General features: G+C 34.2%; 5 non-coding genes and 4 pseudogenes across 5 annotated transcripts; all 9 read right to left on the bottom strand.

The window, feature by feature from the left end:
* Positions 1–477: 477 nt before the first annotated feature.
* Positions 478–669, bottom strand: LOC146994288 (U2 spliceosomal RNA). Its single transcript, XR_015044253.1, has one exon. It is a non-coding gene; the product is annotated as a U2 spliceosomal RNA (small nuclear RNA).
* LOC146994287 (U2 spliceosomal RNA) lies at positions 670–743 on the bottom strand (annotated as a pseudogene).
* Positions 744–6,854: 6,111 nt separating this feature from the next.
* On the bottom strand, positions 6,855–7,046 carry LOC146994286 (U2 spliceosomal RNA). The gene has a single exon (XR_015044252.1). It is a non-coding gene; the product is annotated as a U2 spliceosomal RNA (small nuclear RNA).
* Positions 7,047–7,120, bottom strand: LOC146994285 (U2 spliceosomal RNA; annotated as a pseudogene).
* A 6,115-nt stretch (positions 7,121–13,235) lies between these two features.
* Positions 13,236–13,427, bottom strand: LOC146994284 (U2 spliceosomal RNA). The gene has a single exon (XR_015044251.1). It is a non-coding gene; the product is annotated as a U2 spliceosomal RNA (small nuclear RNA).
* LOC146994283 (U2 spliceosomal RNA) lies at positions 13,428–13,501 on the bottom strand (annotated as a pseudogene).
* Positions 13,502–19,616: 6,115 nt separating this feature from the next.
* Positions 19,617–19,808, bottom strand: LOC146994282 (U2 spliceosomal RNA). The gene has a single exon (XR_015044250.1). It is a non-coding gene; the product is annotated as a U2 spliceosomal RNA (small nuclear RNA).
* A 6,115-nt stretch (positions 19,809–25,923) lies between these two features.
* LOC146994281 (U2 spliceosomal RNA) lies at positions 25,924–26,115 on the bottom strand. Its single transcript, XR_015044249.1, has one exon. It is a non-coding gene; the product is annotated as a U2 spliceosomal RNA (small nuclear RNA).
* LOC146994280 (U2 spliceosomal RNA) lies at positions 26,116–26,189 on the bottom strand (annotated as a pseudogene).
* Between the last annotated feature and the right edge of the window lie 62 nt (positions 26,190–26,251).

Raw genomic sequence — 26,251 nt, 5'->3', positions numbered from 1 at the left:
ATATGAAGGAGAAACGGACGTCAATAAAAGTATCACGTAATACAGCTCTGATTGCACGTGTGAGGAGTATCTCAGTTTATAAATATTTTAAAATTTAATAATGTAAGTAGTTTAGTTCTTTACTAAAAATTAAAAAATAAATTTAATTAGCTTTATTCTTTTCGAATAATACTTTAAAAGTTACTCTGAATAATAGCACTAAATTTCGGAAATGTCTGCGATTTTTCCTACACTTCTGGATAATTAACTATACCTGACACAAGAAACTCAATACCCTTTTATATCTATGCAATAAATTTGCGAAACGCACTAACTTTTCGTATAACGAACGTATTATCGGAAAATGATATTTATGTGTGATACTACGTGATATGATATAATGATATTGTGTGTAGCATATTATAAACATTGCCTTTCTCTTTCCTGCCATGCTGTGAGACTTAGGGAAACAAGCAACGTGCAAATTCTTTTCTTAATTTTAGTAAGGCCGCTCCCGGAGGCTGTGCAATAACGGGCCAACCTTTGGCAAGGGCGGTATAAATACCTAACCGCAAGCCGAGTGTTCAAAAATTAGATTAAAATCAGGACACTCTGTAAGTGTCATATCAGATTTTAATCTGATAAGAACAGATACTACACTTGATCTTAGCCAACAGGCCGAGAAGCGATAAGTGTCATATCAGATTTTAATCTGATAAGAACAGATACTACACTTGATCTTAGCCAACAGGCCGAGAAGCGATAACGTGTAGTGGTTGCAAGAAATACTGCCCATAGTTTCTTCTAACTGTTAACTACTGGTCAAATGTTTTTTCTCTCATCCTAGGGAAGGCCACAAAATTACAATATGTAAACACAATATCAAGTATCACTTCTGTATTGGACTAGAGATATACAGGTTGTTTCGTACTAAATGAAGCAAAAACATATATCGTAGTACAAATTGTTACAATATGTAAACACAATATCAAGTATCATTTCTGTATTGGGCAAGAGATATACAGGTTGTTTCGTACTAAATGAAGCAAAAACAAATATCGTAGTACAAATTCTGTATTCGATTTATTAGGCCCAAAGAGGCTGGAATACATACAGAGTACGTCTGTGGTATCGCTTTGCGAGGAGAGTGAAGCCGGCGTAAACAAATAAGCTCTGCTAAATGACTGCAAAGAAGATGCTTTAGAAAGACACCTTCGAATCAAAATGAGACCAACAAGCAAACGTACTTATCAAGTTTACAGTATGTTTTCGCCATTTTAAGGCGATAAGATTTGAAAAATTCGTGTAGCAAATAAAATTTACAATTCGCTTTTTATTACGTGCGGAAGAAAATTTTTTAAAATGCAGAAGTAAAATATCTGAACTATTACATGTGTGAATAGTATTTGTATAAGTCTACGATAACTTTTTTCCAAATCAGATATATATAAAAAACAGATATAAAGTCCACTGAAATTTCCTTCCATATTATGCTGCTCATAATTCAAATTTCACACAGAAACAATAATTATAAAACAAGCCTCCCTCCTAAAGAGAAAGAAAAATGTATATATATTAAAAAAAATTATCTAGTGTCTATTTCTATTAGCTTGTTATAATTAATATAAAGATATTAAGAACAAATGCAATTTTTTTAGAATTTATATCAATATGAATATAATAAGAGCCACTGCAATTTTTAGGTGTTGTGGTCAAGAAACAATGTAATTATATCATTTCATAAGTTTCAGTGCAAACCAAGCTAATAGAAATGGAATTCAGATTAAATTCTTTTTATACTTATTTTAATGTTTTTCCGTTTTGAAATTTACTAACCATCGTTTCCTGCATTTATTAAACATCAGATGTTACTTGAGCAACTGAAATTTCACCCAGTGTTAATTAAAGCTCGCGTAATCGATTATTTTCGGAACTTCTTAATGTTTTGTTTATATTTAACATCTGAATCGAGACGCAGTTTTCAGTTCAGGCATAATACTTTATTAGCTATTAGCATCTTCTTGTATTAATGAGACGATACATGAACGCGTTTGCGCGCTTATGGACGCAAGATTCGGCAGAACATGGTTTTATGATAGAGAATTGTACCGTTAAAAATAGCATTTAAAGAGAAAGAAAGAGAAAACTTGCAAAGGAGGAAGTGTGTGTGTGATTATGGCAAAGCCTCGAGGGCTATCTGCCTAAGAGGAGGTATGCCTTCGTGGAGGAAGGGAAACTGGCTCGTATAGACGTTACACATGGGGAAAACCACGAAAACGCCCATGCAGCCAGCCCGTTCGCGGGATTCGAACCTCGGACCGAACTACCAGTGTTCAGCGACTTTACCGCTCGGCCGCTGGTGGGCCCTTGCAAAGGAGGAAGAATATAATTGAATATGGCTTACTTTAAAGTGTCACAATTTTATATTATTAACGTCCTATATTATTTCTATTTAATTTTTTTTCACTTTTTTTCTGCAATAAAGAATTCAAAACACTGTATGCACAGCGCCAGCGTCTCGCAGTGGGTGGTGCTTAGAAATAAGCTGTAGCTGGAGTTTGATATTATAACCCATTTTTAATGCAGATATTGATTTTGAAAAATCTTAGGTACGGAAACAGGAGAAAATCACTGAAAAAACTTTACTTGATAATGTATAAGTTCTTTTATCGCTAACCTTTTTAGGAACATCTAATGGTATAGATGTAGTGAGTAATAAAAAATACACAGCAACACGGCTCGGATTGCAAGATATGTAATCCCATTCCAGAGAGGTGAAAAGCAGAATTTCCACCTCCAATTTCATGGAGTACACCCCAGTGCTTTTTTTTTTAAGTCTTTGACATCCGCCATTCGCAGTGCTTTCTATAATTCAGGTTCCCAGATGATGTCCATGAAGTACTGCAAGAACAGGATTTCTCTTGTTTCTGACGGGCATTCTAAAAAAAAGGCGAGATGAGAACTTTTCGACATCCGTGGCATGTTCCTGAAGTGTTTCTGGGGGATTATGGTGAGACGATTTTAATTGAAGCCTGCTGTACTCTTTTAAACACTTCTGTCGGTTAGAGCTTCAAAGTCTAGTCTCTGGTTTTCTGAACGAGGTTGAAGAATATCCGCAGCGTCTGCTCTTAGAGAAGAGGCGAGACGACAGGCCTTAACTTGTGAATCCCATGCATTCGCATCCGCCACTATAGAAAATTGTGTCTTATATATATATGAGAGGAGCTCTTCTCATCATACTTGGATAGATTCAGAGAGGAACGAGCAGGCATGGGTAATCCATCAGTATTGCTCCCTGGCGTCGCTACGAAATTCTTCAACACGTGAACTTCTTTGGCGCCTGCAGAAAACCTATCATCAATTTGTTGTTCGATTTGCGTTTGGACGGCAGAAAAATCTTCTTTCTGTTTGTTTTTTTTGACACAAGAAACTCTGTAAACGATTTGTTGTTCACGGATGAAACTCGCTTTTCTATTTGTTCTTTGACAGAAGAAACCTTTGCTTCAATTTGTCCAACTTTACTTTCAACTGAGTCTGTTCTGACTTCCATAGCCTCAGATGTGTTTTCTCTTATGCAGGTAATTTCACTTTTCATTTCCTCTTTAGCAGCCCTTATCTCTGATTTAACGGATTCTTGACAAGATTCCATCTTTCCTTCAACGACTTTCTCCCCTTTAACTGATTCATGATCAGTTTCCATCCTTTTTTTTTTTTTTTTTTTTGTCGCTCTTTCATTTTTGCTTTAACAGCTTCCATCTTTCTTTCCCCAGTTTCATTTTTACTTTAACAGTTCCATCTCTTCTTTAACGGAACTTCTTCAGCTTTCATTTCTTCTTTGAACGCAGCGAACTTTGGCATCAACTGCCTTATTTTTTCACCATTCGTCTTGTCACTGGCATTCAATAACCCTATGACACCAAAAAGTGTTGCTTGCGTACGGGTTCGTAACAGAATGAATGAAAAAAGTGTGATAAAATTTTCACAAAAATTATCCTTATCAAAAGAAATATAACAGAACGTTGGAATTTTCATCAGAGATATTCGTACAAGTGTTCACAATATCACGCAGTATAATCAGTAGTTAGACTTCAAACTACTAAAAATTTTTAATTGATAGAAAATTCCCTCGCCCCCCCCCTCCACAAAATGCGCTTCTAAAGAGAAAGCTAAATCTGATATTTCAGTTCACACAGTACTAAAACAAGGCGCAATAACACTAATTCAGCAACTGAACTAAGATGTCTCTCTCCGGTATTTTACAGCTTTCAATCGGTCGCCAAAAATTTCCAGTAATTTCTTTACTTCTCGCAATTTCCGGTAAACAAAGAGGATGGAATTACGGTTACAGCTAACACAGTATTCTATTACGTTTCTGGCATTTCAATTGAAATTAAAGAATTATCCATTTGTTCAGTGTTAGAAGCACGTGCTCCTATATTTTTACTTTTCCGACGTTGCAGCTGTCTGTTAAAATTTACCCCGCGCTCTATAGATGGGGAAACTCAAAAATTTTAATTATAATTCTACTAAAAATATCAAACTAAATACAAAATTCGTAACATGACTGCACGACTAAGTGAAAATATAAGAACAGCAAATGACCGTAATAAAATGTGGATTGTGTGTGCAAAAAATTCAGCATAATAAGTAGGTTAGGGATATTAGAAAAACATGCGAACCAATCATTGTAACTAAAAATGCAGGTATTAATCCTCCATTTACTTTCTGATCATTTGGAATATATTACATTCGAAGTTATTTGAAATTTAGTAATTTGATTTTATTCGTCTTCTTGAAATTCCGACTGACATTTAAACGATTTTAAATTTAGGAGCTACAATTGCTTCTCAGAGCACAGTACGCAGAAGAAGAGGCTTGGAAATAAAAGAAGGTGTACCTGGAACTGAAGATTTCAATTTAGTTTTGTTAAAAATTCAAACTTTGTTCTGCATAATATTTTTCAAATTTAATCTAAAAAAACTAAACTGGTTTATATGCCAGTTTAGTTTTTTTCAGCGTTAACTGTCTGTTAACGCGGTACACGGTCAATAGAAAAGTAATAGAGAGACGTGGGCAAATACAAGACTTTCTACAAAGCCTATTGTGTTCAAAACAAGGAGATTAGGATACATGGAGATGTCGGGTGTGCGGTCGCTCTGTTAGGAAAATGAAGCAGAGGGAAGCAAATAGGCCCTGCCAAGTGAGGGCAAGAATGCCTTGCCTTTAATAGTGAAGAGAGGCAGAAACAAAGAACTTCTCAAATTGCAGTGTGTTTCGTCAAATTTAAGACGAGATTGTGACATGGCTAAAAATTCAAAAATTCTTGTAGCAAAAAAAAATCACTTTATTTTCACTTTATTTTCACACTTTATTTTCCTGCAAACGAATATTTTTATAGATGCAAAAATAAGTGAATGAATTAAATGTTAAATATGTGGATAACATTCAGATAGGCTTCTGAACGTATTTTCCGTGTAAAATACACAAAGAAACATATATAACGGACTGATCATGCTTGTCATTAACATTGGAGTTCAAACCGTAAGTAAAGAACAGACAAAGCAAAACAGAAAAAATTTCCAACGGGAAAGAATATGGTTGAATGTAGTTTATTTTAAAGTGTCAGCGTTTATATTACAAGCATCATATTTTATTTGTATTTAACTTTATTTTATTATTTTCCATACTTCCTGCAGATTTCCTAAATAATTTTTTTTTTAATAAGAAAGTATAAAAAAAGCTAAGGCTCTTAACCAATCAACCTGTTACTAGCTATATAATTTAAATGACTTGATGTTATTGTAAGTATCTCTTTCAAATTTATACGTAAAGAATTACCCTAAACCTGAACTTCTTTAATCGTACCATTACTTAAACAACTTTAGACTTGCCTCTTCAAATTCGAATTTTAAAAATAGTGTTCTTAAACCATTGCGCTACACGTATGTGTATAAATCACTAGCAGATCTTGAGAAACGATGTATATTAAAAAAAGTGACCACTGCTTATCTTTGAAATGATGCATTGCAGTTTTCAAATAGTAAAACATAATGATAGGCGAAAAGCACTAGGAAAAAGAATTATTATGCTTATATATTTAACATTTAAAAATAATACTAAAATAGAAATACGATAATCGGATAAATAATAGAAATACGCACCATCGACATTCAGTAGAAATTCAACTCATCTTATGAGGAATGCAGTGTTTCTCTTAGTAGGCGGGGCTTAGAAATAAGGTGTTGCAAATGTTTGATGCAATGGCCCCTTTTCCCAAAACACAGAGCATACAAATTGAGATTTTTGAACAAAAATTTCCAGCTACAGTGTTAATGAAAACAATGGAAATATTTATATTTTACATTTTATAGAGCTTTCAATGCTAACGTTTTAGTAACATATGAAGGAGAAACGGACGTCAATAAAAGTATCACGTAATACAGCTCTGATTGCACGTGTGAGGAGTATCTCAGTTTATAAATATTTTAAAATTTAATAATGTAAGTAGTTTAGTTCTTTACTAAAAATTAAAAAATAAATTTAATTAGCTTTATTCTTTTCGAATAATACTTTAAAAGTTACTCTGAATAATAGCACTAAATTTCGGAAATGTCTGCGATTTTTCCTACACTTCTGGATAATTAACTATACCTGACACAAGAAACTCAATACCCTTTTATATCTATGCAATAAATTTGCGAAACGCACTAACTTTTCGTATAACGAACGTATTATCGGAAAATGATATTTATGTGTGATACTACGTGATATGATATAATGATATTGTGTGTAGCATATTATAAACATTGCCTTTCTCTTTCCTGCCATGCTGTGAGACTTAGGGAAACAAGCAACGTGCAAATTCTTTTCTTAATTTTAGTAAGGCCGCTCCCGGAGGCTGTGCAATAACGGGCCAACCTTTGGCAAGGGCGGTATAAATACCTAACCGCAAGCCGAGTGTTCAAAAATTAGATTAAAATCAGGACACTCTGTAAGTGTCATATCAGATTTTAATCTGATAAGAACAGATACTACACTTGATCTTAGCCAACAGGCCGAGAAGCGATAAGTGTCATATCAGATTTTAATCTGATAAGAACAGATACTACACTTGATCTTAGCCAACAGGCCGAGAAGCGATAACGTGTAGTGGTTGCAAGAAATACTGCCCATAGTTTCTTCTAACTGTTAACTACTGGTCAAATGTTTTTTCTCTCATCCTAGGGAAGGCCACAAAATTACAATATGTAAACACAATATCAAGTATCACTTCTGTATTGGACTAGAGATATACAGGTTGTTTCGTACTAAATGAAGCAAAAACATATATCGTAGTACAAATTGTTACAATATGTAAACACAATATCAAGTATCATTTCTGTATTGGGCAAGAGATATACAGGTTGTTTCGTACTAAATGAAGCAAAAACAAATATCGTAGTACAAATTCTGTATTCGATTTATTAGGCCCAAAGAGGCTGGAATACATACAGAGTACGTCTGTGGTATCGCTTTGCGAGGAGAGTGAAGCCGGCGTAAACAAATAAGCTCTGCTAAATGACTGCAAAGAAGATGCTTTAGAAAGACACCTTCGAATCAAAATGAGACCAACAAGCAAACGTACTTATCAAGTTTACAGTATGTTTTCGCCATTTTAAGGCGATAAGATTTGAAAAATTCGTGTAGCAAATAAAATTTACAATTCGCTTTTTATTACGTGCGGAAGAAAATTTTTTAAAATGCAGAAGTAAAATATCTGAACTATTACATGTGTGAATAGTATTTGTATAAGTCTACGATAACTTTTTTCCAAATCAGATATATATAAAAAACAGATATAAAGTCCACTGAAATTTCCTTCCATATTATGCTGCTCATAATTCAAATTTCACACAGAAACAATAATTATAAAACAAGCCTCCCTCCTAAAGAGAAAGAAAAATGTATATATATTAAAAAAAAATTATCTAGTGTCTATTTCTATTAGCTTGTTATAATTAATATAAAGATATTAAGAACAAATGCAATTTTTTTTAGAATTTATATCAATATGAATATAATAAGAGCCACTGCAATTTTTAGGTGTTGTGGTCAAGAAACAATGTAATTATATCATTTCATAAGTTTCAGTGCAAACCAAGCTAATAGAAATGGAATTCAGATTAAATTCTTTTTATACTTATTTTAATGTTTTTCCGTTTTGAAATTTACTAACCATCGTTTCCTGCATTTATTAAACATCAGATGTTACTTGAGCAACTGAAATTTCACCCAGTGTTAATTAAAGCTCGCGTAATCGATTATTTTCGGAACTTCTTAATGTTTTGTTTATATTTAACATCTGAATCGAGACGCAGTTTTCAGTTCAGGCATAATACTTTATTAGCTATTAGCATCTTCTTGTATTAATGAGACGATACATGAACGCGTTTGCGCGCTTATGGACGCAAGATTCGGCAGAACATGGTTTTATGATAGAGAATTGTACCGTTAAAAATAGCATTTAAAGAGAAAGAAAGAGAAAACTTGCAAAGGAGGAAGTGTGTGTGTGATTATGGCAAAGCCTCGAGGGCTATCTGCCTAAGAGGAGGTATGCCTTCGTGGAGGAAGGGAAACTGGCTCGTATAGACGTTACACATGGGGAAAACCACGAAAACGCCCATGCAGCCAGCCCGTTCGCGGGATTCGAACCTCGGACCGAACTACCAGTGTTCAGCGACTTTACCGCTCGGCCGCTGGTGGGCCCTTGCAAAGGAGGAAGAATATAATTGAATATGGCTTACTTTAAAGTGTCACAATTTTATATTATTAACGTCCTATATTATTTCTATTTAATTTTTTTTCACTTTTTTTCTGCAATAAAGAATTCAAAACACTGTATGCACAGCGCCAGCGTCTCGCAGTGGGTGGTGCTTAGAAATAAGCTGTAGCTGGAGTTTGATATTATAACCCATTTTTAATGCAGATATTGATTTTGAAAAATCTTAGGTACGGAAACAGGAGAAAATCACTGAAAAAACTTTACTTGATAATGTATAAGTTCTTTTATCGCTAACCTTTTTAGGAACATCTAATGGTATAGATGTAGTGAGTAATAAAAAATACACAGCAACACGGCTCGGATTGCAAGATATGTAATCCCATTCCAGAGAGGTGAAAAGCAGAATTTCCACCTCCAATTTCATGGAGTACACCCCAGTGCTTTTTTTTTTAAGTCTTTGACATCCGCCATTCGCAGTGCTTTCTATAATTCAGGTTCCCAGATGATGTCCATGAAGTACTGCAAGAACAGGATTTCTCTTGTTTCTGACGGGCATTCTAAAAAAAAGGCGAGATGAGAACTTTTCGACATCCGTGGCATGTTCCTGAAGTGTTTCTGGGGGATTATGGTGAGACGATTTTAATTGAAGCCTGCTGTACTCTTTTAAACACTTCTGTCGGTTAGAGCTTCAAAGTCTAGTCTCTGGTTTTCTGAACGAGGTTGAAGAATATCCGCAGCGTCTGCTCTTAGAGAAGAGGCGAGACGACAGGCCTTAACTTGTGAATCCCATGCATTCGCATCCGCCACTATAGAAAATTGTGTCTTATATATATATGAGAGGAGCTCTTCTCATCATACTTGGATAGATTCAGAGAGGAACGAGCAGGCATGGGTAATCCATCAGTATTGCTCCCTGGCGTCGCTACGAAATTCTTCAACACGTGAACTTCTTTGGCGCCTGCAGAAAACCTATCATCAATTTGTTGTTCGATTTGCGTTTGGACGGCAGAAAAATCTTCTTTCTGTTTGTTTTTTTTGACACAAGAAACTCTGTAAACGATTTGTTGTTCACGGATGAAACTCGCTTTTCTATTTGTTCTTTGACAGAAGAAACCTTTGCTTCAATTTGTCCAACTTTACTTTCAACTGAGTCTGTTCTGACTTCCATAGCCTCAGATGTGTTTTCTCTTATGCAGGTAATTTCACTTTTCATTTCCTCTTTAGCAGCCCTTATCTCTGATTTAAGGGATTCTTGACAAGATTCCATCTTTCCTTCAACGACTTTCTCCCCTTTAACTGATTCATGATCAGTTTCCATCCTTTTTTTTTTTTTTTTTTTTTTTTGTCGCTCTTTCATTTTTGCTTTAACAGCTTCCATCTTTCTTTCCCCAGTTTCATTTTTACTTTAACAGTTCCATCTCTTCTTTAACGGAACTTCTTCAGCTTTCATTTCTTCTTTGAACGCAGCGAACTTTGGCATCAACTGCCTTATTTTTTCACCATTCGTCTTGTCACTGGCATTCAATAACCCTATGACACCAAAAAGTGTTGCTTGCGTACGGGTTCGTAACAGAATGAATGAAAAAAGTGTGATAAAATTTTCACAAAAATTATCCTTATCAAAAGAAATATAACAGAACGTTGGAATTTTCATCAGAGATATTCGTACAAGTGTTCACAATATCACGCAGTATAATCAGTAGTTAGACTTCAAACTACTAAAAATTTTTAATTGATAGAAAATTCCCTCGCCCCCCCTCCACAAAATGCGCTTCTAAAGAGAAAGCTAAATCTGATATTTCAGTTCACACAGTACTAAAACAAGGCGCAATAACACTAATTCAGCAACTGAACTAAGATGTCTCTCTCCGGTATTTTACAGCTTTCAATCGGTCGCCAAAAATTTCCAGTAATTTCTTTACTTCTCGCAATTTCCGGTAAACAAAGAGGATGGAATTACGGTTACAGCTAACACAGTATTCTATTACGTTTCTGGCATTTCAATTGAAATTAAAGAATTATCCATTTGTTCAGTGTTAGAAGCACGTGCTCCTATATTTTTACTTTTCCGACGTTGCAGCTGTCTGTTAAAATTTACCCCGCGCTCTATAGATGGGGAAACTCAAAAATTTTAATTATAATTCTACTAAAAATATCAAACTAAATACAAAATTCGTAACATGACTGCACGACTAAGTGAAAATATAAGAACAGCAAATGACCGTAATAAAATGTGGATTGTGTGTGCAAAAAATTCAGCATAATAAGTAGGTTAGGGATATTAGAAAAACATGCGAACCAATCATTGTAACTAAAAATGCAGGTATTAATCCTCCATTTACTTTCTGATCATTTGGAATATATTACATTCGAAGTTATTTGAAATTTAGTAATTTGATTTTATTCGTCTTCTTGAAATTCCGACTGACATTTAAACGATTTTAAATTTAGGAGCTACAATTGCTTCTCAGAGCACAGTACGCAGAAGAAGAGGCTTGGAAATAAAAGAAGGTGTACCTGGAACTGAAGATTTCAATTTAGTTTTGTTAAAAATTCAAACTTTGTTCTGCATAATATTTTTCAAATTTAATCTAAAAAAACTAAACTGGTTTATATGCCAGTTTAGTTTTTTTCAGCGTTAACTGTCTGTTAACGCGGTACACGGTCAATAGAAAAGTAATAGAGAGACGTGGGCAAATACAAGACTTTCTACAAAGCCTATTGTGTTCAAAACAAGGAGATTAGGATACATGGAGATGTCGGGTGTGCGGTCGCTCTGTTAGGAAAATGAAGCAGAGGGAAGCAAATAGGCCCTGCCAAGTGAGGGCAAGAATGCCTTGCCTTTAATAGTGAAGAGAGGCAGAAACAAAGAACTTCTCAAATTGCAGTGTGTTTCGTCAAATTTAAGACGAGATTGTGACATGGCTAAAAATTCAAAAATTCTTGTAGCAAAAAAAAATCACTTTATTTTCACTTTATTTTCACACTTTATTTTCCTGCAAACGAATATTTTTATAGATGCAAAAATAAGTGAATGAATTAAATGTTAAATATGTGGATAACATTCAGATAGGCTTCTGAACGTATTTTCCGTGTAAAATACACAAAGAAACATATATAACGGACTGATCATGCTTGTCATTAACATTGGAGTTCAAACCGTAAGTAAAGAACAGACAAAGCAAAACAGAAAAAATTTCCAACGGGAAAGAATATGGTTGAATGTAGTTTATTTTAAAGTGTCAGCGTTTATATTACAAGCATCATATTTTATTTGTATTTAACTTTATTTTATTATTTTCCATACTTCCTGCAGATTTCCTAAATAATTTTTTTTTTAATAAGAAAGTATAAAAAAAGCTAAGGCTCTTAACCAATCAACCTGTTACTAGCTATATAATTTAAATGACTTGATGTTATTGTAAGTATCTCTTTCAAATTTATACGTAAAGAATTACCCTAAACCTGAACTTCTTTAATCGTACCATTACTTAAACAACTTTAGACTTGCCTCTTCAAATTCGAATTTTAAAAATAGTGTTCTTAAACCATTGCGCTACACGTATGTGTATAAATCACTAGCAGATCTTGAGAAACGATGTATATTAAAAAAAGTGACCACTGCTTATCTTTGAAATGATGCATTGCAGTTTTCAAATAGTAAAACATAATGATAGGCGAAAAGCACTAGGAAAAAGAATTATTATGCTTATATATTTAACATTTAAAAATAATACTAAAATAGAAATACGATAATCGGATAAATAATAGAAATACGCACCATCGACATTCAGTAGAAATTCAACTCATCTTATGAGGAATGCAGTGTTTCTCTTAGTAGGCGGGGCTTAGAAATAAGGTGTTGCAAATGTTTGATGCAATGGCCCCTTTTCCCAAAACACAGAGCATACAAATTGAGATTTTTGAACAAAAATTTCCAGCTACAGTGTTAATGAAAACAATGGAAATATTTATATTTTACATTTTATAGAGCTTTCAATGCTAACGTTTTAGTAACATATGAAGGAGAAACGGACGTCAATAAAAGTATCACGTAATACAGCTCTGATTGCACGTGTGAGGAGTATCTCAGTTTATAAATATTTTAAAATTTAATAATGTAAGTAGTTTAGTTCTTTACTAAAAATTAAAAAATAAATTTAATTAGCTTTATTCTTTTCGAATAATACTTTAAAAGTTACTCTGAATAATAGCACTAAATTTCGGAAATGTCTGCGATTTTTCCTACACTTCTGGATAATTAACTATACCTGACACAAGAAACTCAATACCCTTTTATATCTATGCAATAAATTTGCGAAACGCACTAACTTTTCGTATAACGAACGTATTATCGGAAAATGATATTTATGTGTGATACTACGTGATATGATATAATGATATTGTGTGTAGCATATTATAAACATTGCCTTTCTCTTTCCTGCCATGCTGTGAGACTTAGGGAAACAAGCAACGTGCAAATTCTTTTCTTAATTTTAGTAAGGCCGCTCCCGGAGGCTGTGCAATAACGGGCCAACCTTTGGCAAGGGCGGTATAAATACCTAACCGCAAGCCGAGTGTTCAAAAATTAGATTAAAATCAGGACACTCTGTAAGTGTCATATCAGATTTTAATCTGATAAGAACAGATACTACACTTGATCTTAGCCAACAGGCCGAGAAGCGATAAGTGTCATATCAGATTTTAATCTGATAAGAACAGATACTACACTTGATCTTAGCCAACAGGCCGAGAAGCGATAACGTGTAGTGGTTGCAAGAAATACTGCCCATAGTTTCTTCTAACTGTTAACTACTGGTCAAATGTTTTTTCTCTCATCCTAGGGAAGGCCACAAAATTACAATATGTAAACACAATATCAAGTATCACTTCTGTATTGGACTAGAGATATACAGGTTGTTTCGTACTAAATGAAGCAAAAACATATATCGTAGTACAAATTGTTACAATATGTAAACACAATATCAAGTATCATTTCTGTATTGGGCAAGAGATATACAGGTTGTTTCGTACTAAATGAAGCAAAAACAAATATCGTAGTACAAATTCTGTATTCGATTTATTAGGCCCAAAGAGGCTGGAATACATACAGAGTACGTCTGTGGTATCGCTTTGCGAGGAGAGTGAAGCCGGCGTAAACAAATAAGCTCTGCTAAATGACTGCAAAGAAGATGCTTTAGAAAGACACCTTCGAATCAAAATGAGACCAACAAGCAAACGTACTTATCAAGTTTACAGTATGTTTTCGCCATTTTAAGGCGATAAGATTTGAAAAATTCGTGTAGCAAATAAAATTTACAATTCGCTTTTTATTACGTGCGGAAGAAAATTTTTTAAAATGCAGAAGTAAAATATCTGAACTATTACATGTGTGAATAGTATTTGTATAAGTCTACGATAACTTTTTTCCAAATCAGATATATATAAAAAACAGATATAAAGTCCACTGAAATTTCCTTCCATATTATGCTGCTCATAATTCAAATTTCACACAGAAACAATAATTATAAAACAAGCCTCCCTCCTAAAGAGAAAGAAAAATGTATATATATTAAAAAAATTATCTAGTGTCTATTTCTATTAGCTTGTTATAATTAATATAAAGATATTAAGAACAAATGCAATTTTTTTTAGAATTTATATCAATATGAATATAATAAGAGCCACTGCAATTTTTAGGTGTTGTGGTCAAGAAACAATGTAATTATATCATTTCATAAGTTTCAGTGCAAACCAAGCTAATAGAAATGGAATTCAGATTAAATTCTTTTTATACTTATTTTAATGTTTTTCCGTTTTGAAATTTACTAACCATCGTTTCCTGCATTTATTAAACATCAGATGTTACTTGAGCAACTGAAATTTCACCCAGTGTTAATTAAAGCTCGCGTAATCGATTATTTTCGGAACTTCTTAATGTTTTGTTTATATTTAACATCTGAATCGAGACGCAGTTTTCAGTTCAGGCATAATACTTTATTAGCTATTAGCATCTTCTTGTATTAATGAGACGATACATGAACGCGTTTGCGCGCTTATGGACGCAAGATTCGGCAGAACATGGTTTTATGATAGAGAATTGTACCGTTAAAAATAGCATTTAAAGAGAAAGAAAGAGAAAACTTGCAAAGGAGGAAGTGTGTGTGTGATTATGGCAAAGCCTCGAGGGCTATCTGCCTAAGAGGAGGTATGCCTTCGTGGAGGAAGGGAAACTGGCTCGTATAGACGTTACACATGGGGAAAACCACGAAAACGCCCATGCAGCCAGCCCGTTCGCGGGATTCGAACCTCGGACCGAACTACCAGTGTTCAGCGACTTTACCGCTCGGCCGCTGGTGGGCCCTTGCAAAGGAGGAAGAATATAATTGAATATGGCTTACTTTAAAGTGTCACAATTTTATATTATTAACGTCCTATATTATTTCTATTTAATTTTTTTTCACTTTTTTTCTGCAATAAAGAATTCAAAACACTGTATGCACAGTGCCAGCGTCTCGCAGTGGGTGGTGCTTAGAAATAAGCTGTAGCTGGAGTTTGATATTATAACCCATTTTTAATGCAGATATTGATTTTGAAAAATCTTAGGTACGGAAACAGGAGAAAATCACTGAAAAAACTTTACTTGATAATGTATAAGTTCTTTTATCGCTAACCTTTTTAGGAACATCTAATGGTATAGACGTAGTGAGTAATAAAAAATACACAGCAACACGGCTCGGATTGCAAGGTATGTAATCCCATTCCAGAGAGGTGAAAAGCAGAATTTCCACCTCCAATTTCATGGAGTACACCCCAGTGCTTTTTTTTTAAGTCTTTGACATCCGCCATTCGCAGTGCTTTCTATAATTCAGGTTCCCAGATGATGTCCATGAAGTACTGCAAGAACAGGATTTCTCTTGTTTCTGACGGGCATTCTAAAAAAAAGGCGAGATGAGAACTTTTCGACATCCGTGGCATGTTCCTGAAGTGTTTCTGGGGGATTATGGTGAGACGATTTTAATTGAAGCCTGCTGTACTCTTTTAAACACTTCTGTCGGTTAGAGCTTCAAAGTCTAGTCTCTGGTTTTCTGAACGAGGTTGAAGAATATCCGCAGCGTCTGCTCTTAGAGAAGAGGCGAGACGACAGGCCTTAACTTGTGAATCCCATGCATTCGCATCCGCCACTATAGAAAATTGTGTCTTATATATATATGAGAGGAGCTCTTCTCATCATACTTGGATAGATTCAGAGAGGAACGAGCAGGCATGGGTAATCCATCAGTATTGCTCCCTGGCGTCGCTACGAAATTCTTCAACACGTGAACTTCTTTGGCGCCTGCAGAAAACCTATCATCAATTTGTTGTTCGATTTGCGTTTGGACGGCAGAAAAATCTTCTTTCTGTTTGTTTTTTTTGACACAAGAAACTCTGTAAACGATTTGTTGTTCACGGATGAAACTCGCTTTTCTATTTGTTCTTTGACAGAAGAAACCTTTGCTTCAATTTGTCCAACTTTACTTTCAACTGAGTCTGTTCTGACTTCCATAGCCTCAGATGTGTTTTCTCTTATGCAGGTAATTTCACTTTTCATTTCCTCTTTAGCAGCCCTTATCTCTGATTTAACGGATTCTTGACAAGATTCCATCTTTCCTTCAACGACTTTCTCCCCTTTAACTGATTCATGATCAGTTTCCATCCTTTTTTTTTTTTTTTTTTTTTTTTTGTCGCTCTTTCATTTTTGCTTTAACAGCTTCCATCTTTCTTTCCCCAGTTTCATTTTTACTTTAACAGTTCCATCTCTTCTTTAACGGAACTTCTTCAGCTTTCATTTCTTCTTTGAACGCAGCGAACTTTGGCATCAACTGCCTTATTTTTTCACCATTCGTCTTGTCACTGGCATTCAATAACCCTATGACACCAAAAAGTGTTGCTTGCGTACGGGTTCGTAACAGAATGAATGAAAAAAGTGTGATAAAATTTTCACAAAAATTATCCTTATCAAAAGAAATATAACAGAACGTTGGAATTTTCATCAGAGATATTCGTACAAGTGTTCACAATATCACGCAGTATAATCAGTAGTTAGACTTCAAACTACTAAAAATTTTTAATTGATAGAAAATTCCCTCGCCCCCCCCCTCCACAAAATGCGCTTCTAAAGAGAAAGCTAAATCTGATATTTCAGTTCACACAGTACTAAAACAAGGCGCAATAACACTAATTCAGCAACTGAACTAAGATGTCTCTCTCCGGTATTTTACAGCTTTCAATCGGTCGCCAAAAATTTCCAGTAATTTCTTTACTTCTCGCAATTTCCGGTAAACAAAGAGGATGGAATTACGGTTACAGCTAACACAGTATTCTATTACGTTTCTGGCATTTCAATTGAAATTAAAGAATTATCCATTTGTTCAGTGTTAGAAGCACGTGCTCCTATATTTTTACTTTTCCGACGTTGCAGCTGTCTGTTAAAATTTACCCCGCGCTCTATAGATGGGGAAACTCAAAAATTTTAATTATAATTCTACTAAAAATATCAAACTAAATACAAAATTCGTAACATGACTGCACGACTAAGTGAAAATATAAGAACAGCAAATGACCGTAATAAAATGTGGATTGTGTGTGCAAAAAATTCAGCATAATAAGTAGGTTAGGGATATTAGAAAAACATGCGAACCAATCATTGTAACTAAAAATGCAGGTATTAATCCTCCATTTACTTTCTGATCATTTGGAATATATTACATTCGAAGTTATTTGAAATTTAGTAATTTGATTTTATTCGTCTTCTTGAAATTCCGACTGACATTTAAACGATTTTAAATTTAGGAGCTACAATTGCTTCTCAGAGCACAGTACGCAGAAGAAGAGGCTTGGAAATAAAAGAAGGTGTACCTGGAACTGAAGATTTCAATTTAGTTTTGTTAAAAATTCAAACTTTGTTCTGCATAATATTTTTCAAATTTAATCTAAAAAAACTAAACTGGTTTATATGCCAGTTTAGTTTTTTTCAGCGTTAACTGTCTGTTAACGCGGTACACGGTCAATAGAAAAGTAATAGAGAGACGTGGGCAAATACAAGACTTTCTACAAAGCCTATTGTGTTCAAAACAAGGAGATTAGGATACATGGAGATGTCGGGTGTGCGGTCGCTCTGTTAGGAAAATGAAGCAGAGGGAAGCAAATAGGCCCTGCCAAGTGAGGGCAAGAATGCCTTGCCTTTAATAGTGAAGAGAGGCAGAAACAAAGAACTTCTCAAATTGCAGTGTGTTTCGTCAAATTTAAGACGAGATTGTGACATGGCTAAAAATTCAAAAATTCTTGTAGCAAAAAAAAATCACTTTATTTTCACTTTATTTTCACACTTTATTTTCCTGCAAACGAATATTTTTATAGATGCAAAAATAAGTGAATGAATTAAATGTTAAATATGTGGATAACATTCAGATAGGCTTCTGAACGTATTTTCCGTGTAAAATACACAAAGAAACATATATAACGGACTGATCATGCTTGTCATTAACATTGGAGTTCAAACCGTAAGTAAAGAACAGACAAAGCAAAACAGAAAAAATTTCCAACGGGAAAGAATATGGTTGAATGTAGTTTATTTTAAAGTGTCAGCGTTTATATTACAAGCATCATATTTTATTTGTATTTAACTTTATTTTATTATTTTCCATACTTCCTGCAGATTTCCTAAATAATTTTTTTTTTAATAAGAAAGTATAAAAAAAGCTAAGGCTCTTAACCAATCAACCTGTTACTAGCTATATAATTTAAATGACTTGATGTTATTGTAAGTATCTCTTTCAAATTTATACGTAAAGAATTACCCTAAACCTGAACTTCTTTAATCGTACCATTACTTAAACAACTTTAGACTTGCCTCTTCAAATTCGAATTTTAAAAATAGTGTTCTTAAACCATTGCGCTACACGTATGTGTATAAATCACTAGCAGATCTTGAGAAACGATGTATATTAAAAAAAGTGACCACTGCTTATCTTTGAAATGATGCATTGCAGTTTTCAAATAGTAAAACATAATGATAGGCGAAAAGCACTAGGAAAAAGAATTATTATGCTTATATATTTAACATTTAAAAATAATACTAAAATAGAAATACGATAATCGGATAAATAATAGAAATACGCACCATCGACATTCAGTAGAAATTCAACTCATCTTATGAGGAATGCAGTGTTTCTCTTAGTAGGCGGGGCTTAGAAATAAGGTGTTGCAAATGTTTGATGCAATGGCCCCTTTTCCCAAAACACAGAGCATACAAATTGAGATTTTTGAACAAAAATTTCCAGCTACAGTGTTAATGAAAACAATGGAAATATTTATATTTTACATTTTATAGAGCTTTCAATGCTAACGTTTTAGTAACATATGAAGGAGAAACGGACGTCAATAAAAGTATCACGTAATACAGCTCTGATTGCACGTGTGAGGAGTATCTCAGTTTATAAATATTTTAAAATTTAATAATGTAAGTAGTTTAGTTCTTTACTAAAAATTAAAAAATAAATTTAATTAGCTTTATTCTTTTCGAATAATACTTTAAAAGTTACTCTGAATAATAGCACTAAATTTCGGAAATGTCTGCGATTTTTCCTACACTTCTGGATAATTAACTATACCTGACACAAGAAACTCAATACCCTTTTATATCTATGCAATAAATTTGCGAAACGCACTAACTTTTCGTATAACGAACGTATTATCGGAAAATGATATTTATGTGTGATACTACGTGATATGATATAATGATATTGTGTGTAGCATATTATAAACATTGCCTTTCTCTTTCCTGCCATGCTGTGAGACTTAGGGAAACAAGCAACGTGCAAATTCTTTTCTTAATTTTAGTAAGGCCGCTCCCGGAGGCTGTGCAATAACGGGCCAACCTTTGGCAAGGGCGGTATAAATACCTAACCGCAAGCCGAGTGTTCAAAAATTAGATTAAAATCAGGACACTCTGTAAGTGTCATATCAGATTTTAATCTGATAAGAACAGATACTACACTTGATCTTAGCCAACAGGCCGAGAAGCGATAACGTGTAGTGGTTGCAAGAAATACTGCCCATAGTTTCTTCTAACTGTTAACTACTGGTCAAATGTTTTTTCTCTCATCCTAGGGAAGGCCACAAAATTACAATATGTAAACACAATATCAAGTATCACTTCTGTATTGGACTAGAGATATACAGGTTGTTTCGTACTAAATGAAGCAAAAACATATATCGTAGTACAAATTGTTACAATATGTAAACACAATATCAAGTATCATTTCTGTATTGGGCAAGAGATATACAGGTTGTTTCGTACTAAATGAAGCAAAAACAAATATCGTAGTACAAATTCTGTATTCGATTTATTAGGCCCAAAGAGGCTGGAATACATACAGAGTACGTCTGTGGTATCGCTTTGCGAGGAGAGTGAAGCCGGCGTAAACAAATAAGCTCTGCTAAATGACTGCAAAGAAGATGCTTTAGAAAGACACCTTCGAATCAAAATGAGACCAACAAGCAAACGTACTTATCAAGTTTACAGTATGTTTTCGCCATTTTAAGGCGATAAGATTTGAAAAATTCGTGTAGCAAATAAAATTTACAATTCGCTTTTTATTACGTGCGGAAGAAAATTTTTTAAAATGCAGAAGTAAAATATCTGAACTATTACATGTGTGAATAGTATTTGTATAAGTCTACGATAACTTTTTTCCAAATCAGATATATATAAAAAACAGATATAAAGTCCACTGAAATTTCCTTCCATATTATGCTGCTCATAATTCAAATTTCACACAGAAACAATAATTATAAAACAAGCCTCCCTCCTAAAGAGAAAGAAAAATGTATATATATTAAAAAAAATTATCTAGTGTCTATTTCTATTAGCTTGTTATAATTAATATAAAGATATTAAGAACAAATGCAATTTTTTTTAGAATTTATATCAATATGAATATAATAAGAGCCACTGCAATTTTTAGGTGTTGTGGTCAAGAAACAATGTAATTATATCATTTCATAAGTTTCAGTGCAAACCAAGCTAATAGAAATGGAATTCAGATTAAATTCTTTTTATACTTATTTTAATGTTTTTCCGTTTTGAAATTTACTAACCATCGTTTCCTGCATTTATTAAACATCAGATGTTACTTGAGCAACTGAAATTTCACCCAGTGTTAATTAAAGCTCGCGTAATCGATTATTTTCGGAACTTCTTAATGTTTTGTTTATATTTAACATCTGAATCGAGACGCAGTTTTCAGTTCAGGCATAATACTTTATTAGCTATTAGCATCTTCTTGTATTAATGAGACGATACATGAACGCGTTTGCGCGCTTATGGACGCAAGATTCGGCAGAACATGGTTTTATGATAGAGAATTGTACCGTTAAAAATAGCATTTAAAGAGAAAGAAAGAGAAAACTTGCAAAGGAGGAAGTGTGTGTGTGATTATGGCAAAGCCTCGAGGGCTATCTGCCTAAGAGGAGGTATGCCTTCGTGGAGGAAGGGAAACTGGCTCGTATAGACGTTACACATGGGGAAAACCACGAAAACGCCCATGCAGCCAGCCCGTTCGCGGGATTCGAACCTCGGACCGAACTACCAGTGTTCAGCGACTTTACCGCTCGGCCGCTGGTGGGCCCTTGCAAAGGAGGAAGAATATAATTGAATATGGCTTACTTTAAAGTGTCACAATTTTATATTATTAACGTCCTATATTATTTCTATTTAATTTTTTTTCACTTTTTTTCTGCAATAAAGAATTCAAAACACTGTATGCACAGTGCCAGCGTCTCGCAGTGGGTGGTGCTTAGAAATAAGCTGTAGCTGGAGTTTGATATTATAACCCATTTTTAATGCAGATATTGATTTTGAAAAATCTTAGGTACGGAAACAGGAGAAAATCACTGAAAAAACTTTACTTGATAATGTATAAGTTCTTTTATCGCTAACCTTTTTAGGAACATCTAATGGTATAGATGTAGTGAGTAATAAAAAATACACAGCAACACGGCTCGGATTGCAAGATATGTAATCCCATTCCAGAGAGGTGAAAAGCAGAATTTCCACCTCCAATTTCATGGAGTACACCCCAGTGCTTTATTTTTAAGTCTTTGACATCCGCCATTCGCAGTGCTTTCTATAATTCAGGTTCCCAGATGATGTCCATGAAGTACTGCAAGAACAGGATTTCTCTTGTTTCTGACGGGCATTCTAAAAAAAAGGCGAGATGAGAACTTTTCGACATCCGTGGCATGTTCCTGAAGTGTTTCTGGGGGATTATGGTGAGACGATTTTAATTGAAGCCTGCTGTACTCTTTTAAACACTTCTGTCGGTTAGAGCTTCAAAGTCTAGTCTCTGGTTTTCTGAACGAGGTTGAAGAATATCCGCAGCGTCTGCTCTTAGAGAAGAGGCGAGACGACAGGCCTTAACTTGTGAATCCCATGCATTCGCATCCGCCACTATAGAAAATTGTGTCTTATATATATATGAGAGGAGCTCTTCTCATCATACTTGGATAGATTCAGAGAGGAACGAGCAGGCATGGGTAATCCATCAGTATTGCTCCCTGGCGTCGCTACGAAATTCTTCAACACGTGAACTTCTTTGGCGCCTGCAGAAAACCTATCATCAATTTGTTGTTCGATTTGCGTTTGGACGGCAGAAAAATCTTCTTTCTGTTTGTTTTTTTTGACACAAGAAACTCTGTAAACGATTTGTTGTTCACGGATGAAACTCGCTTTTCTATTTGTTCTTTGACAGAAGAAACCTTTGCTTCAATTTGTCCAACTTTACTTTCAACTGAGTCTGTTCTGACTTCCATAGCCTCAGATGTGTTTTCTCTTATGCAGGTAATTTCACTTTTCATTTCCTCTTTAGCAGCCCTTATCTCTGATTTAACGGATTCTTGACAAGATTCCATCTTTCCTTCAACGACTTTCTCCCCTTTAACTGATTCATGATCAGTTTCCATCCTTTTTTTTTTTTTTTTTTTTTTTTTTTTGTCGCTCTTTCATTTTTGCTTTAACAGCTTCCATCTTTCTTTCCCCAGTTTCATTTTTACTTTAACAGTTCCATCTCTTCTTTAACGGAACTTCTTCAGCTTTCATTTCTTCTTTGAACGCAGCGAACTTTGGCATCAACTGCCTTATTTTTTCACCATTCGTCTTGTCACTGGCATTCAATAACCCTATGACACCAAAAAGTGTTGCTTGCGTACGGGTTCGTAACAGAATGAATGAAAAAAGTGTGATAAAATTTTCACAAAAATTATCCTTATCAAAAGAAATATAACAGAACGTTGGAATTTTCATCAGAGATATTCGTACAAGTGTTCACAATATCACGCAGTATAATCAGTAGTTAGACTTCAAACTACTAAAAATTTTTAATTGATAGAAAATTCCCTCCCCCCCCCCACAAAATGCGCTTCTAAAGAGAAAGCTAAATCTGATATTTCAGTTCACACAGTACTAAAACAAGGCGCAATAACACTAATTCAGCAACTGAACTAAGATGTCTCGCTCCGGTATTTTACAGCTTTCAATCGGTCGCCAAAAATTTCCAGTAATTTCTTTACTTCTCGCAATTTCCGGTAAACAAAGAGGATGGAATTACGGTTACAGCTAACACAGTATTCTATTACGTTTCTGGCATTTCAATTGAAATTAAAGAATTATCCATTTGTTCAGTGTTAGAAGCACGTGCTCCTATATTTTTACTTTTCCGACGTTGCAGCTGTCTGTTAAAATTTACCCCGCGCTCTATAGATGGGGAAACTCAAAAATTTTAATTATAATTCTACTAAAAATATCAAACTAAATACAAAATTCGTAACATGACTGCACGACTAAGTGAAAATATAAGAACAGCAAATGACCGTAATAAAATGTGGATTGTGTGTGCAAAAAATTCAGCATAATAAGTAGGTTAGGGATATTAGAAAAACATGCGAACCAATCATTGTAACTAAAAATGCAGGTATTAATCCTCCATTTACTTTCTGATCATTTGGAATATATTACATTCGAAGTTATTTGAAATTTAGTAATTTGATTTTATTCGTCTTCTTGAAATTCCGACTGACATTTAAACGATTTTAAATTTAGGAGCTACAATTGCTTCTCAGAGCACAGTACGCAGAAGAAGAGGCTTGGAAATAAAAGAAGGTGTACCTGGAACTGAAGATTTCAATTTAGTTTTGTTAAAAATTCAAACTTTGTTCTGCATAATATTTTTCAAATTTAATCTAAAAAAACTAAACTGGTTTATATGCCAGTTTAGTTTTTTTCAGCGTTAACTGTCTGTTAACGCGGTACACGGTCAATAGAAAAGTAATAGAGAGACGTGGGCAAATACAAGACTTTCTACAAAGCCTATTGTGTTCAAAACAAGGAGATTAGGATACATGGAGATGTCGGGTGTGCGGTCGCTCTGTTAGGAAAATGAAGCAGAGGGAAGCAAATAGGCCCTGCCAAGTGAGGGCAAGAATGCCTTGCCTTTAATAGTGAAGAGAGGCAGAAACAAAGAACTTCTCAAATTGCAGTGTGTTTCGTCAAATTTAAGACGAGATTGTGACATGGCTAAAAATTCAAAAATTCTTGTAGCAAAAAAAAATCACTTTATTTTCACTTTATTTTCACACTTTATTTTCCTGCAAACGAATATTTTTATAGATGCAAAAATAAGTGAATGAATTAAATGTTAAATATGTGGATAACATTCAGATAGGCTTCTGAACGTATTTTCCGTGTAAAATACACAAAGAAACATATATAACGGACTGATCATGCTTGTCATTAACATTGGAGTTCAAACCGTAAGTAAAGAACAGACAAAGCAAAACAGAAAAAATTTCCAACGGGAAAGAATATGGTTGAATGTAGTTTATTTTAAAGTGTCAGCGTTTATATTACAAGCATCATATTTTATTTGTATTTAACTTTATTTTATTATTTTCCATACTTCCTGCAGATTTCCTAAATAATTTTTTTTTTAATAAGAAAGTATAAAAAAAGCTAAGGCTCTTAACCAATCAACCTGTTACTAGCTATATAATTTAAATGACTTGATGTTATTGTAAGTATCTCTTTCAAATTTATACGTAAAGAATTACCCTAAACCTGAACTTCTTTAATCGTACCATTACTTAAACAACTTTAGACTTGCCTCTTCAAATTCGAATTTTAAAAATAGTGTTCTTAAACCATTGCGCTACACGTATGTGTATAAATCACTAGCAGATCTTGAGAAACGATGTATATTAAAAAAAGTGACCACTGCTTATCTTTGAAATGATGCATTGCAGTTTTCAAATAGTAAAACATAATGATAGGCGAAAAGCACTAGGAAAAAGAATTATTATGCTTATATATTTAACATTTAAAAATAATACTAAAATAGAAATACGATAATCGGATAAATAATAGAAATACGCACCATCGACATTCAGTAGAAATTCAACTCATCTTATGAGGAATGCAGTGTTTCTCTTAGTAGGCGGGGCTTAGAAATAAGGTGTTGCAAATGTTTGATGCAATGGCCCCTTTTCCCAAAACACAGAGCATACAAATTGAGATTTTTGAACAAAAATTTCCAGCTACAGTGTTAATGAAAACAATGGAAATATTTATATTTTACATTTTATAGAGCTTTCAATGCTAACGTTTTAGTAACATATGAAGGAGAAACGGACGTCAATAAAAGTATCACGTAATACAGCTCTGATTGCACGTGTGAGGAGTATCTCAGTTTATAAATATTTTAAAATTTAATAATGTAAGTAGTTTAGTTCTTTACTAAAAATTAAAAAATAAATTTAATTAGCTTTATTCTTTTCGAATAATACTTTAAAAGTTACTCTGAATAATAGCACTAAATTTCGGAAATGTCTGCGATTTTTCCTACACTTCTGGATAATTAACTATACCTGACACAAGAAACTCAATACCCTTTTATATCTATGCAATAAATTTGCGAAACGCACTAACTTTTCGTATAACGAACGTATTATCGGAAAATGATATTTATGTGTGATACTACGTGATATGATATAATGATATTGTGTGTAGCATATTATAAACATTGCCTTTCTCTTTCCTGCCATGCTGTGAGACTTAGGGAAACAAGCAACGTGCAAATTCTTTTCTTAATTTTAGTAAGGCCGCTCCCGGAGGCTGTGCAATAACGGGCCAACCTTTGGCAAGGGCGGTATAAATACCTAACCGCAAGCCGAGTGTTCAAAAATTAGATTAAAATCAGGACACTCTGTAAGTGTCATATCAGATTTTAATCTGATAAGAACAGATACTACACTTGATCTTAGCCAACAGGCCGAGAAGCGATAAGTGTCATATCAGATTTTAATCTGATAAGAACAGATACTACACTTGATCTTAGCCAACAGGCCGAGAAGCGATAACGTGTAGTGGTTGCAAGAAATACTGCCCATAGTTTCTTCTAACTGTTAACTACTGGTCAA

This window comes from Stegodyphus dumicola, chromosome 11 (genome assembly GCF_044657685.1).
Source record: "Stegodyphus dumicola isolate Sdum_Otavi_A_Nest chromosome 11, ASM4465768v1".
NCBI classification, from domain to species: domain Eukaryota; kingdom Metazoa; phylum Arthropoda; class Arachnida; order Araneae; family Eresidae; genus Stegodyphus; species Stegodyphus dumicola.
This window is presented reverse-complemented; position numbering and strand designations above follow the sequence as displayed.